This window comes from Odontesthes bonariensis, chromosome 17, assembly GCF_027942865.1.
Source record: "Odontesthes bonariensis isolate fOdoBon6 chromosome 17, fOdoBon6.hap1, whole genome shotgun sequence".
NCBI classification, from domain to species: domain Eukaryota; kingdom Metazoa; phylum Chordata; class Actinopteri; order Atheriniformes; family Atherinopsidae; genus Odontesthes; species Odontesthes bonariensis.
The window spans coordinates 4,580,108-4,594,854 of NC_134522.1; positions in this window are offsets into that span (position 1 = coordinate 4,580,108).

The following is a 14,747-nucleotide window of genomic DNA, read 5'->3' on the forward strand; positions in this document are numbered from 1 at the left end:
AAAGAACACAATAATATACCACAAGTCATTATTGACGCTTGGGAAAAAAAAAAAAGCTAAATGTAGGAAATTATTTATGCTTTTACATTTTTTAGACATAAAAAAATCATCAGGTGTTGAATTATGGTAAAAACAACTCGACATATTTCACTGTCATTATTTACTGAACAAAAAGAGACAAAACACAGAAGCAGAGTTTGGGAAACTAAGTGAACCCCTGCTGCTTCCACAGGAACTCAGAGGGTCTGATTAACTGATCATCAGTCAGTGTGAGCGGCTCTATGAAAGCAGAAGTTCTGTCAGTTTATTCAGGTGTGTGTTAACACGATGCCAAGGAGGAAAGACATCAGCAACGCTCTCAGAATCAACCTGGGAAGGGTTATAAGGCCGTTTCCAAACTATCTGGAGTCCATCGTTCCACAGATTATTCACAGGTGGAAAACATTCAGGACAGCTGTCAATCTTCCCAGGAGCAAGGTCACCCCAAGGTCAGAAACCCAAAGAGCTACATCTCAGACTCTGCAGGCCTCAGTCAGCATGTTAAAGGTTAAAGGTCACCCCAAGGTCAGAAACCCAAAGAGCTACATCTCAGACTCTGCAGGCCTCAGTCAGCATGTTAAAGGTTAAAGGTCACCCCAAGGTCAGAAACCCAAAGAGCTACATCTCAGACTCTGCAGGCCTCAGTTAGCATGTTAAAGGTCACCCCAAGGTCAGAAACCCAAAGAGCTACATCTCAGACTCTGCAGGCCTCAGTTAGCATGTTAAAGGTTAAAGGTCACCCCAAGGTCAGAAACCCAAGAGCTACATCTCAGACTCTACAGGCCTCAGTTAGCAGGTCAAAGGTCACCCCAAGGTCAGAAACCCAAGAGCTACATCTCAGACTCTGCAGGCCTCAGTCAGCATGTTAAAGGTTAAAGGTCACCCCAAGGTCAGAAACCCAAGAGCTACATCTCAGACTCTGCGGGCCTCAGTCAGCATGTTAAAGGTTAAAGGTCATGACAGCACAGTTAGAAACAGACTGAACAGGTGTGGCTTGTGTGGAAGGCCTGCAGGAGAAAGCCTCTTCTCTCTAAAAAGAACATGGCAGCACAGCTTAGGTTTGCAAAGCTGCATCTGAACAAACCACAAGACTTCAGGAACAATGTCCTTTGGACAGACCAGACCAAAGTGGAGATGTTTGCTCAGAATGCACAGCAGCACGTTTGGAGGAAACCAAACACAGCATATCAGCACAAACACCTCACACCAGCTGTCAAGCACGGTGGTGGAGGGCTGATGATCTGGGCTGGTTCTGCAGCCACAGGACCTGGGCACCTTGCAGCCACTGAGTCCACCAGGAACTCCTCTGGATACCAAAGAGTTCCAGAGTCATTGAGGCTGTAGCTCAGGATGAGCTGAAGGTAGGTGGTTCATCGTGTAAAAGTGCTGAAATAACTTTAACTTTCTGTTTACCATGTAAAAGCATCCGAGAACAAATGTGTGTCGAGGTCAAAGTTCAACTTTCAAAAATCAAATGGCAGGAAATGTTTCTTTGATTGATTACCAGGTTGGGTTTAATTTCAAACTGTCTTGTGGGAGAGAAGTTAAAAAGCTAAATGAAAAGTCGAGTCCTGATCAGAGGGTTATTAATGTGTGAGAGTTTATAATAGTTTGACTCTTTAAACGGTAACAACGCACTGAATTATGTAGACTTTCCACCGACCTGCACATGCTGATGAGCTGTGGTGAGTCCCTCATGTGGACAGCAGGGGGCGGTAATGTCCTGATTTTCATTGAATTTCATGGTGGACTGTTCATCACATTCTAAAAATACATTTTACATGTTAAAAAACATTCAGCACATCAAGAGTAAATGAAGTTAGATAAAGTTAGCTTAATTCTCAGGCTTTTATGGCTGTAAAATGTTTAAAAGCAGAACCCGAAGGGAGAAATCTGTGGAGGAAAACATCAGACACGCCTCCCACTTAAGGTGATAAATCATTAAAATGGCATCAGACTTTTTAATTGGTTTACGTTGAATATCTTTAACTTATTTATTTACTTTGCCTCTTAAGTTTTCTGTTTAATTTTTTATTTTACTTTGTTTCTTTCTGTATTAGTTTCCTTTTATTTCATTGATTTCGTTCCCTTCAAATAGTTTATTCCTTTATCTAATTTCGATTTTTTTTTTTTTTACAGAAATGTATCCAGGAATGTAAAAACAGAGACGGGGAAAGGTCAAAAGTAAACATGGAAATAAAAAGGGGGAATATTAGAGAAGAAAATCCACTTATCCGTCAACTGAAAAACATAAAGTAAGAAAAGTATGATGAGATCAGCATAAAATGAAGAGATCATTTGGAGAGAATAAATAGGTTGTGATTTAAAGAAAAATACAGAATAATTGGATAAAAATGAAAGATTTAAATCAATTACCAACATTTAAAAAAAATGTTTTAAACTGAGGCAAAGTAAATAAATTCTCTTCTGTTAATGTTTATTAACAGAAGATTAAATTAATATAGTTTAAAATTAAACTACTTCTCTCACATCCTACATGATTATTTACGCAGAAATCAGTATTTAATGTAATTGCAGTGTCATTCATCATCACATAAACTTATTTTTATTTTTTTTATAACTGATTTTTTTTTTTATTTGACATGTACATACAAACACAAACTCAACAAACACAGAGGGGGTGTATATTTTATGCAGTTATACTTGCTTAAAGTTCTTTAAAAGTCCTTTCTCCTTCTATCTTTGTAAATTTCAGTCACTGTTTTGCACCTTTACGTCATATTTCCACTAATCCAATCCTCTTCTTTGCTCTATGTGCCCTAACCAGCATTCTGCGTTAATATGAGTACTTTACAAGTGAGAAAAACAAAAATACAAAGTACGAGTCATTTACAGGTGAGAGCAACAATACAAAAGGAAAAAGAAAGAACCTACTCTCCTGTAATTAATAAAAATAAATAAAAGAAAAACAAGAATATAGAGGTAACTATAGAGTCCCGACACTGCCTGTACTAATAATGACCATCTTTTATCAAACATGTCTGTTTTCAGCTGTAGTTTTGCTGTGATTATTTTTTATTTTTTCCATGATAAACACATTTTTTAATCAAATCAAATTTATTTGTAGCACATTTCATGTACAAAACAATTCAAAGTGCTTCACATAAAATAAAAGCATTGCAGCAGGGAGTGGAAGAAGCATTAAAAATACATAAAAGAATATAAAGAGAAACAAATAAAATAATTTGAATGAATTTAAAAACAAGTCCAGATTAATTAAAAGATACCTCGTCTCTCCATTGCATGATGCTCGGAGGCCGTGGTTTCAACCAGGAAGCTGTTACAGTTTTCTTTGCTATCAGCAGCAGGATTCTCAGTAAATATTTAGAGCTCTTATCTGTAATACCGTCAGGAATTATAAATCATTATAAATCAAAATGTAAAGTTCTGGTTCCAGATGGAGGTTTATGCCCATAATCTGTTTAATTTCCTTTTGAATATTCTTCCAAAAATCCTGTACAAACATATGAGTGGAGTCACTAATTGAGGCAAACTAGTACATTTATAAATTTTGGAGCCGTATTAGTTTTGCTTTGAGTAGTGTTTTCCCCTACAACATTCAATTTTGACCTCAAAAGACTGTGGCTCGACAGGGATAACAGAGAGCCTGAGACAAATATTGAAGATAACGCAACATTTATTTTGGGAGTAAAGGGTTAAAACAAAAACAAATGCTAGAAAATAAATAAAATGGTCACTAAAATAATGCATCCTTGAGCAAAAAAAAAGTGTTTTTGCATAATATAATATTTTAAAAATGTGCTGTGAGCCGGGGGGTGCCGAGCTATCTCACGGTGGGGCCTTGGCACCACAAAAAATACCCTAGCCTCGCCCCTGGTTGTATTGCTGTAATTAGATGTGTTAAAGAAACGCATTTTCACTTTCCAAGCGAATTCCCTCCACATAAACTTATTAATATGGATATTTATACATTTTTGTATTAATTTCTGATTATGGCAGTTTCAGTCCTCCATATCCTCACACAGCCGAAAGAGGGCGCTCTTTCTTTATGTTGCATTGGTCACGTTTTGGAAAATATTGATTATGACATCGGCAGTTGTCTGGTAATTTGTTGTGTGTTTGTTTGTTTGTTTTGTTTTTTTTTTTCTGGTGCACGTTTTCCCCCCAAGCTTTCCCCAGGGGAGGAGGAGGAGACCGGGGGCAGATGGGAGGGATGATCGGGACGGTGACCCAGTTCACCCCGCAGTCTGAACCGGAGGACCGCGGAGGATCGGCAGGGGATGCGGCCGTAAATTGGACAATAATGGACACTAAAGTCACCTCATAGTTCTTTAAACAATCAAGTTGCGTTTCCCCCCGGGAGTTCAAACCGACCCAGAGAGCTGGAGAGGAAGGAAGAGGGTGGGTTTGTCAGGAAAGTGCAGAGGAGCTGAGAGGAGTTTTAGGTTTTCCAAGCATCTGGATATCTGACTGGACCCGCGGAGGCAGCGAGGAAAAGCCGGAGGAAAAGCAGGGCTGTGTGGGGAAAAGTACCTCCAGGCAGAGGGAAAAGTCTTAAAATACGGTCAAAGAAAGGCGGAGAAGTCCGAGAGGGGTTAATCAGACGGGAAACTATCTTTGGACCGAGCAGCAGGAATGTTACCGGTAAGTTTTCATTGATAACCGTTAGACTAACCGTTTCCGCCGGAATTCAACCGCCGCTAACGGTCGACTGAAAGTTGAAGAAGAGCTTTTTCAAAGCCGTTAGGGAGAAGTGTTGGCAGTTTAAAGGGATAGTTCGCCTCATTTTACATGAAGCTGTATGACATCCCACATTTACGGAAGAGTATTAGGGCCAGGCATAAGAAAAAATATTTATATTTTGCCTGTCGAGATTAATGTCAACATTAATCTGTCGACATGTCGACTTTATTCTCGACATTCAAAGATTCAAGATTCAAAGTTTTATTTGTCACGTGCATAGTTAGGCCTATACACGGTACAACATGCAGTGAAATGACCTTTGACCGCCGTCCACAAAATACAAACTATAAAATATAAACTAGGTAGCAAAGTAACATTAATAGAAAGTAAAATGAAATATTCCTAAATTAGAATAGTAGAATATCAATTAAAATATATAAGCAAGATTAAAATATAAAATAAGCTTAAAAATATATACATATAGAATAAAATAGAGTACAAAATAAAGTAAATATATGTATGTGCACAAGTTAAAGTCCGAGATATGTGCACCGTGTGTGCAAAACCGCAGAATAAAGTCGACATGTCGACTTTATTCTCGACAGGCAAAATATTATTATTTTTTCTTATGCCTGTTCCTAATACTCTTCCATACATATCAGCAACATCATTTCTGAACATCTTCTTACCCCCTGCTGCGTCCTGTGAGCAGAGTTCCAGCCTCGTTTTGGTGTTGATGAAGGTAGTCCGGCTAGTTTGCTGGGGTCCCGGAAATAAAGCGTCTTGCTTATCAAAACAATATGCGTTCAAAAGAGTAATACATTTGCATCACAGAATCGTTCTCCAGAAAAAGTCAGACCTCACAATTGCTTGGCCCTATTTTCTCTCCCTTCATATCAGTGCGTTCAGCCACCTAGCGATAGCCGCACCTGTTACGGTGTTTGCTGCTCGGTCTGCACGGTTTACACAGCAGGCAGTGAAATGGTAAATACTGATTTACTATTTTCATTCTCCGTTTGACGGGTGGTTCACTTAATTTTCTAGTCTGCCTTATCTCATCGTTCTGTAATTTTCTGCGATCAGCTCATTCAAACAGACAATCCCACAGACTTCATACACAGCTCGCACAGTTTCTGGTTGGACAGATTTGGACATCGGTGCCTTTGCATACAGCTCTTCTTGCTATTGTTTGGGGTAAAATCGGTAAAATTTCAGGCCTCCAGCGTCTATGTGAAATTAGTATGCATAATAACTTGAGAAAGATAGATTATTTTCGGACTTTTGTCTGTCAACGCAGTCGAATTCATAGGACATGCAACCTCGGCTAAAAACAAACCCTAGCTGGCTAGCTTACCCTGTTTATCTCCAATATTAATGTGCCAGTAGCTTCAGACAACATTAGATTTACTGTTTAACAACCTCAGTAAGGTTTGAAATCCTGCTACTTCTGTCTCTAATGTAGGACAAACTGAACACTACAGTTTCTGTCCCTTAAAGCGTTTCTAGACTGCCGCTCTGCTCTAATAAAATCCTGATTTTATAACCGCAGCATGGCGTCGGTCTGAGTGACTCTGTCCCATCTTGTGGTACAAAATGCTAGTTTCTCAACATGCTAACTTCAGCAGACATCAACGCAGCGAATTAAAGCCTTTAACTTAACCTCATAACGCCGTCATTCCTTCACATTTTAGCAGTTTTTATTCATTTTATTTGTTTTCCACTGTGTTTAAACAGGTGTGAATTGCACCCATAAGTTTAGGATTAAAGCTAATATCAAGCTAGCAGTAGCTATGTTTAAGATGAACTGAATATAACGAGGAGTAATTCCTTATGAAGTCCTTAAAACACTGGTGTGTGCGTTTGTTGTATTGTTTTTTTGTTTTGTTTGGACTATTCTGTTAAAACTACTGACCTTGCTGAGGTTGTTGGACCGAAACCTGTTCCCGGGCCTTATTATTAGCACTGACAGTCGGATTGAGTTTAAGTCTCTGCAGTGTCTCGTTACGGAGAGATCATCAAACATGCGTTTGTGTTTACGCACAGCTGGTCAAATACCGTACGTGGCTTCTTCCATGTGTTGTCCACTTGCTTGCAGCTGGCATTTGGACATCCCGAACATTTGAATCGCGTTCATGCGACACTCTACAGCAGGGGTGTCAAACTCATTTTCACCGAGGGCCACATCAGCATAATCGTTGCCCTCAAAGGGCCAGATGTAATTTATAAATGTAACTAAATGCAATGTAAAATAAATATAACTACTCCTTAATGTTAAATAACTCTGAATTTATTACTTATTCAAGTTACAAATATTACATATATATTTGCATAGATGTAAAAAAAAAAAAAAAAACATGTTTGCTTGTTGCTCTGTTATTATATCATAAATCCTTTTTATTTGTCAGGTTATGAAACCCACATCATAAAGAAAAATAACATCAAACACAAGTTTTGACATTTACTGTGTTCCAAACATGAAATATCAAACAAAGCTAGCTTTTACTGCCGCTTTGTTTTTGGTTGTTGGGTTTTAGCGAACACATTCTGCTGCGATCGCAGTTTGCCTTTTAATTCTTGGGCAGTTTGTTGTTTTTCTTGATGCCTGATGTCGGCACACTCAGCTCCGTGTTTGGTCTCAGAATGCCGATGTAGATCTTACTCTTTGACCACCGCCTCAGAACACAAAAGATGTACCGTTTTTTTCTCCTTGAAGCACAAACGCGTATTCGCCTTCCAATCTTTCTTGAAACAGAAAAATTGATGCAGATGGAAGATGGCATCTGCATAAATTTTTCTCTTCCTGGACATTTTGGGATCATTGGCAGTGTTCGAAACCACATCCTACATACTGCATACTCATCGATCAGACAGTATGCAGAGCATTTACCCACAATGCATTTCGCTCCTGCCCGAGCCGAAATCAGCCGGCCTGAAGCTGATTTCTCTTAAGCTCTAAACTCTGTAAACTTTAGCAACATTTGAAACATTTTCAGGAGAGAAAGTAGTCGTTTAGATCCCCAACGTGTTGAAAACCTGACAAAATACCGGCTGTTTACAATTTTGTTCCCACGAATTCGGCGCTACTAAAGCTAGCCGCAGTGAGCAACGCACTTCCTGTTATTTTCACAAAATAAAATACCCGTTGCCTTTTATCATAGGGAAAGCCATTACCATACAATTGGTGCTTTTGTTTTGAAAACAGGAAGTGAACCTACCCTCGTTGTAGCTAGCTTGAAACTGCCGTTTTTGACAGGAAATGACGATCGGCAACGTTACGTTGCATCTTGGGTAGTTTGAGTATGAGTAGTAACCTCATGATGCATACCCAACATTTAGGAGAATCTCGTATGCATCCGGGAACTTACTCAAACTCGCATACTAACTCAGAAAGTTAGTATGAGTAGTAGGAGAAGTATGCGGTTTCGAACACAGGCATTATTTGTATTTCTCAATTCCACTTGTTGGGAAAATCACATCGATTTGGAAACATTGCAGTCCAGTGGCGGGATGCCGTCACTTCGCGCGTAACATAATCGGCATGCATTGTGGGAAATGTAGTTTTCGGTCACTGCGCGTATTTGACTTATTTATTTTTAGACAATCAGACCTTTTAAGCTGTCGCGGGCCACATAAAATGACGTGGCGGTTCCACATTTGGCCCGCGGGCCTCGAGTTTGACACACATGCTCTACAGAGTTCAAGTTGAAACTTTTATTTTCATCTGTGTTTCTCTGAGGGAGGAAGATCCACATAAATGTGGACGGAATCTAAAGTTTGCAGGTGGTTTAATCCCAAAATCAACCAGCTTTAGCGTTCCTGTTTCCCTGCCGTCCTTCCTCTGTCGGTTTCTCTTTATCTCTGCCTCTCTCACACATTCCCGCACAAACTGGCGGAAAACACTGCAGCTCTTTGTGGCCGGCTTTGGTTGCTGTCAGCTCCAGACAAAACACTGAAGATATAGAGATGTGTTTACTGCCGGGAGACAAAGAGAGGACTGCTGCCTCGATCTTTGACCTCATCCTGGATATATCTGTCCTTTTTCTTTAAACTCTAATCCAAAGTTCGACCGCTGTCCTGAGCTTTACAGCTTTCGGTCACGGTGAAAGTATTCGGCTGTTGGGTTTATTCTGTTTCCTGGGGGGAATGTTTTGGATTCTGGAGTATTTTTCTGAGTTGCCTTCACAGTTGAGTCCTAAAATAAACCTAAACTCAAACGATTGTTACAGCGAATGCGAAACGGAGCATGATATCATCTGGCAACTTCCTCTGCAATGTTGAGTAGCCGACACATATTTTCCTGGGCAGAGGGCTGCCAGTGCAGCTGGCTCGGTTTGCACTGAGCGCAGACGGTGTTAAGATGCTAAGATTGCCATGATTACGACTTGCCAGCATTTATATAATTGGACTCAAGATGGCAGCTGCCAGTAATTATTTGCTACTGCTTCTCCCTCCCTCTTAGGAGATTTGAGCTGTCTCTGTTAATAAACGCAAACAGTCCAAAATATGAAGGCGTCATATCTCAGAAGATAGATGTTAACACTAAATTAGATGAATAAACCCTATGTTACATTCTTTATGCCTGGGTTCAAAGCGCAGATAAGACACCCGCAGAGGATGTTAACATTTAAAACACCCTGTGGGAGGGCCACTGTAAGAAATGCTCACCTATTACCTCAATTTAAGACCAATAAAGATGTGTATTTTAGTATTGAAACTCGTCTAATTTGACTTGAAGTGGACAGACAGGTTTAACATTTGGGTTAAGAGGATTAGAAATGGACCAAAAGATGATTTTAGAGGCTGATGCTGCTGTTTTGAGCGTAGAAAAACTATCCCGAATTCAGAATTCATGGTTTGCATGGTTTTGTACTACCTGTCTTTTGTACAGGCCGTACAAAAGACGGCTTGTTTCCTGGTCAGATTTAGTTTTGTTTGGCTAAAAAAGATCAAATCTAGTGGATCTTGCAGAAAGGAATTAAACTGCACTGCTGAATGCAAAATCTGTTCATTAACAAGCTTGTTTCCTGGTAAGATTTAGTTTAGCTTGAATATACGCTACTTATAAATACATTCAACATTTAAAAGTGGACTAAAATAGGATTTTTAGGGGCTGAATTTGCTGTTTTGAGCGTAGAAAAACGATCCCAAAATCAGAAATCATGGTTTATATGTACAAAAGACGGCTTGTTTCCTGGTTGGACTTAGTTTAGCTTGAATATACAACGTTTAACCTTTAAAAGTGGACTAAAATAGGATTTTAGATTGTGATTCTGCTGTTTGACTGTATAGAAAAAACATCCTGAAGTCAGAGTTCAGGATCTGTGAGAGACAGCCTGTTTCCTGGTTAGATTTAGTTTTGTTTGGCTAAAAAAGATCAAATCTAGTGGATCTTGCAGGAAGTAATTAAACCGCACTGCTGAATGCAAAATCTGTTAATTAACAAGCCGGTGTTACAAATGCAATCCCTCACAAAACCCCACCCCCGTTATGGCTGATATATTAACATAAATGAGTTACTTATAAATACATTCAGCTATGTGTTGATTTTATGAGTCACTACACTGGTGATAAACACGTGTTTTAGCATTGAAACACATTGAAAATGTTATTTTTTTCCCTTGCAGTGGACAGCTCTGTTTAACATTTGATTATGAAGATCATAGATGTTCTTACGATATGATTTCAGTGGTTCATCCAGCAATTTTAGCTTAGAAAAACTGTCCTGAAGTCTGAATTCAAGGTCTGTGTGTGGAAAATACAACCTCAGAGCAAGCGAGAAAACAATATGGCGTCCAAACGTCCCCATAAGTTTAGGGTTAAGGCATCCGAAGATGAGAGAACGTCTACAGAAACTGGACACAAGTCGACGTGATGTGCTCTGAAGGCACTGAAACGCCTTCATGTAGCTTGGTGACACGAAGTCGTGGTTTCTCAGTTGGTTCAACGACTCCAACAGCTAACAGTAGAGCTAACCGTCTGATAATTAACGCCATGTGCAGGACTGACGCTGCTCTTTAAACCAGCAGCGCTCACTTTTTACACTCTTTATGGTGCCGGTACTCCGGAGAGCAATTTCCTTCTTCTTATTCCTGAAATTTCTTTGCACCTTTGACTGTCTAAACTTCATATTTATAGCTTTAAGATGCTAATGTTAGCATTTATCTCACAGAACTACTTTAGTTATTTACCCCGCGCCTGAAGATTCATTATCAGCTTGCAATACGCGAAAAAACAGATGTGAATGAGCTAATTAGAAAGTCTTCCAGTTAAATTAGGTTGAATGGATGCTGTTGTGGCATTTTCAGGCAGTCCTTTGTGAACAGATTTATGGGAAAACACTGAATAAAGTCCATGAAAATGTAGGAGATGCAGTATGCTGCCTCCGGAGTGTTTCCTCCTCGGCGAGCTGGAAGCTCGTGGTTTACCGGTCACAGGCAGTTTCTACAGAGACGTGTGTGTTTGGGTGTGAGCAGAAGGAGCTAAAAGTCCTGCGTTTCCACTCTTTATGATGTATTTCTCTGATCCGCTTGTTAGCCTTCATCCCCAGCGACCACACCTCCTTACATGAGCTCATAAATCAGTTTACCAGCAGGTGTTGCTCGTGCTATTTTCTCTTTAGTGAGCAATACTTTCCTAATTTTGGGTGGCTGTAAGATGTCATCATGAGTGGTCTTTAAATGACAGCGGTTTCCTCCACGCCCACGTTATCTGATTTATCCTCTCATGATCAGTCATTAGCCGAGGAGCCCAGCTTTCTTTTAAATTCAAATGAGGGCAGCCTCCGCTACCAGCTCCTCCTAAATTATCCTAAAGGCCGTTAGGAGCTCGAGTGGAGGCACCGATTTTCTTTCAAAGAACACGAGCAATGGCAGGAAGTGAGAAGGAACACACAGAAGAGTCACAACATCAGTACAGTCCATCAGCATTAAAGCAGCCAAAACCAGCCTTTCTGCTCTGTGATGCTACTTTAAGCTACACAAAGATGAGGAGAATCAACTTTAAATTTGATTTAATGTCTGAAAACTCCCTTCTTCCTGTTCCTGGGAGCATATATCAGGGCGTCTGAGGTGTAAAACTCCTTCTTCCTGTTCCTGGGAGCATATATCAGGGCCTCTGAAGTCACCAGCAGGTGTAAAACTCCCCAAACTTTGAAGCACAAAGTGTGTGATCCTCTCTTACTGGATCGTTAATTCCAGTAATGCTGAATAAAACGATTGAACCACTTGTTATACCCTGGGTGAGGTTGCAAAGGAGTGTGGGACGCGGACATACGTCAGATCAGCGCTGTTTTAGCGGCGTGATGCATTTATTTAGGTCTCTGAGCTGCCCACTGATTTCCGATGGATGCAGCAGAAACGGAGGGTGTCTGGGTGTGTGTTTGAGCACATGCACCCAACATGTGAGCTTGGATGGGACATAAAGAGGCGGGGGGGGGGGGGGCGCGGGCGTGCTTTCTGTGCACCGGCGCTGTGATGCGGCTGTGATGCAGCTGTGCTGTGATGCGGCCGTGATGCAGCTGTGCTGTGATGCGGCCGTGATGCAGCTGTGATGCGGCCGTGATGCAGCTGTGATGCGGCTGTGCTGTGATGCAGCTGTGATGCGGCTGTGCTGTGATGCGGCCGTGATGCGGCTGTGATGCGGCTATGCTGTGATGCGGCTGTGCTGTGATGTGGCCGTGATGCGGCTGTGCTGTGATGCGACTGTGCTGTGATGTGGCCGTGATGCGGCTGTGATGCGGCTGTGCTGTGATGCAGCCGTGATGCGGCTGTGCTGTGATGCGGCTGTGATGCGGCTGTGATGCGGCTGTGCTGTGATGCGGCTGTGCTGTGAGGCGGCTGTGCTGTGATGCGGCTGAAAACTCCCTTCTTCCTGTTCCTGGGAGCATATATCAGGGCGTCTGAAGTCACCAGCAGGTGTAAAACTCCCCAAACTTTGAAGCACAAAGTGTGTGATCCTCTCTTACTGGATCGTTAATTCCAGTAATGCTGAATAAAACGATTGAACCACTTGTTATACCCTGGGTGAGGTTGCAAAGGATTGTGGGACGCGGACATACGTCAGATCAGCGCTGTTTTAGCGGCGTGATGCATTTATTTAGGTCTCTGAGCTGCCCACTGATTTCCGATGGATGCAGCAGAAACGGAGGGTGTCTGGGTGTGTGTTTGAGCACATGCACCCAACATGTGAGCTTGTATGGGACATAAAGAGGCGGGGGGGGGGGGGGGGGGGGGGCGCGGGCGTGCTTTCTGTGCACCGGCGCTGTGATGCGGCTGTGATGCAGCTGTGCTGTGATGCGGCCGTGATGCAGCCGTGATGCGGCTGTGCTGTGATGCGGCCGTGATGCGGCTGTGATGCGGCTGTGCTGTGATGCAGCCGTGATGCAGCCGTGATGCGGCTGTGCTGTGATGCGGCCGTGATGCGGCTGTGATGCAGCTGTGCTGTGATGCGGCCGTGATGCAGCCGTGATGCGGCTGTGCTGTGATGCAGCCGTGATGCGGCCGTGATGCGGCTGTGCTGTGATGTGATGCGGCTGTGATGTGATGCGGCTGTGCTGTGATGCGGCCGTGATGCGGCTGTGATGTGGCCGTGATGCGGCTGTGATGTGATGCGGCTGTGCTGTGATGCGGCTGTGCTGTGATGCGGCCGTGATGCGGCTGTGATGTGGCCGTGATGCGGCTGTGCTGTGATGCGGCTGTGATGCGGCTGTGCTGTGATGCGGCCGTGCCGTGATGCGGCTGTGCTGTGATGCGGCTGTGCTGTGATGCGGCTGTGCTGTGATGCGGCTGTGCTGTGCTGCGGCTGTGCTGTGCTGCGGCTGTGCTGTGATGCAGCTGTGATGCGGCTGTGCTGTGATGCGGCTGTGATGCGGCTGTGCTGTGATGCGGCCGTGATGCGGCTGTGATGCGGCTGTGCTGTGATGTGGCCGTGATGCGGCTGTGATGCGACTTTGCTGTGATGCGGCTGTGCTGTGATGCGGCCGTGATGCGGCTGTGATGCGGCCGTGATGCGGCTGTGATGCGGCTGTGCTGTGATGCAGCCGTGATGCAGCCGTGATGCGGCTGTGCTGTGATGCGGCCGTGATGCGGCTGTGATGCAGCTGTGCTGTGATGCGGCCGTGATGCAGCCGTGATGCGGCTGTGCTGTGATGCAGCCGTGATGCGGCCGTGATGCGGCTGTGCTGTGATGTGATGCGGCTGTGATGTGATGCGGCTGTGCTGTGATGCGGCCGTGATGCGGCTGTGATGTGGCCGTGATGCGGCTGTGATGTGATGCGGCTGTGATGCGGCTGTGCTGTGATGCGGCTGTGCTGTGATGCGGCCGTGATGCGGCTGTGATGTGGCCGTGATGCGGCTGTGCTGTGATGCGGCTGTGATGCGGCTGTGCTGTGATGCGGCCGTGCCGTGATGCGGCTGTGCTGTGATGCGGCTGTGCTGTGATGCGGCTGTGCTGTGATGCGGCTGTGCTGTGCTGCGGCTGTGCTGTGATGCAGCTGTGATGCGGCTGTGCTGTGATGCGGCTGTGATGCGGCTGTGCTGTGATGCGGCCGTGATGCGGCTGTGATGCGGCTGTGCTGTGATGTGGCCGTGATGCGGCTGTGATGCGACTTTGCTGTGATGCGGCTGTGCTGTGATGCGGCCGTGATGCGGCTGTGATGCGGCCGTGATGCGGCTGTGATGCGGCTGTGCTGTGATGCAGCCGTGATGCGGCTGTGCTGTGATGCGGCTGTGCTGTGATGCGGCTGTGATGTGATGCGGCTGTGCTTTGAGGCGGCTGTGCTGTGATGCGGCTGTGCTGTGATGCGGCTGTGCTGTGATGCGGCTGTGCTGTGATGCGGCTGTGCTGTGATGCGGCTGTGCTGTGATGTGGCCGTGCCGTGATGCGGCTGTGCCGTGATGCGGCTGTGCTGTGCTGCGGCTGTGCTGTGATGCGGCTGTGCTGTGATGCGGCTGTGCTGTGATGCAGCTGTGATGCGGCCGTGCTGTGATGCGGCTGTGCTGTGATGCGGCTGTGCTGTGATGCGGCTGTGCTGTGATGCGGCTGTG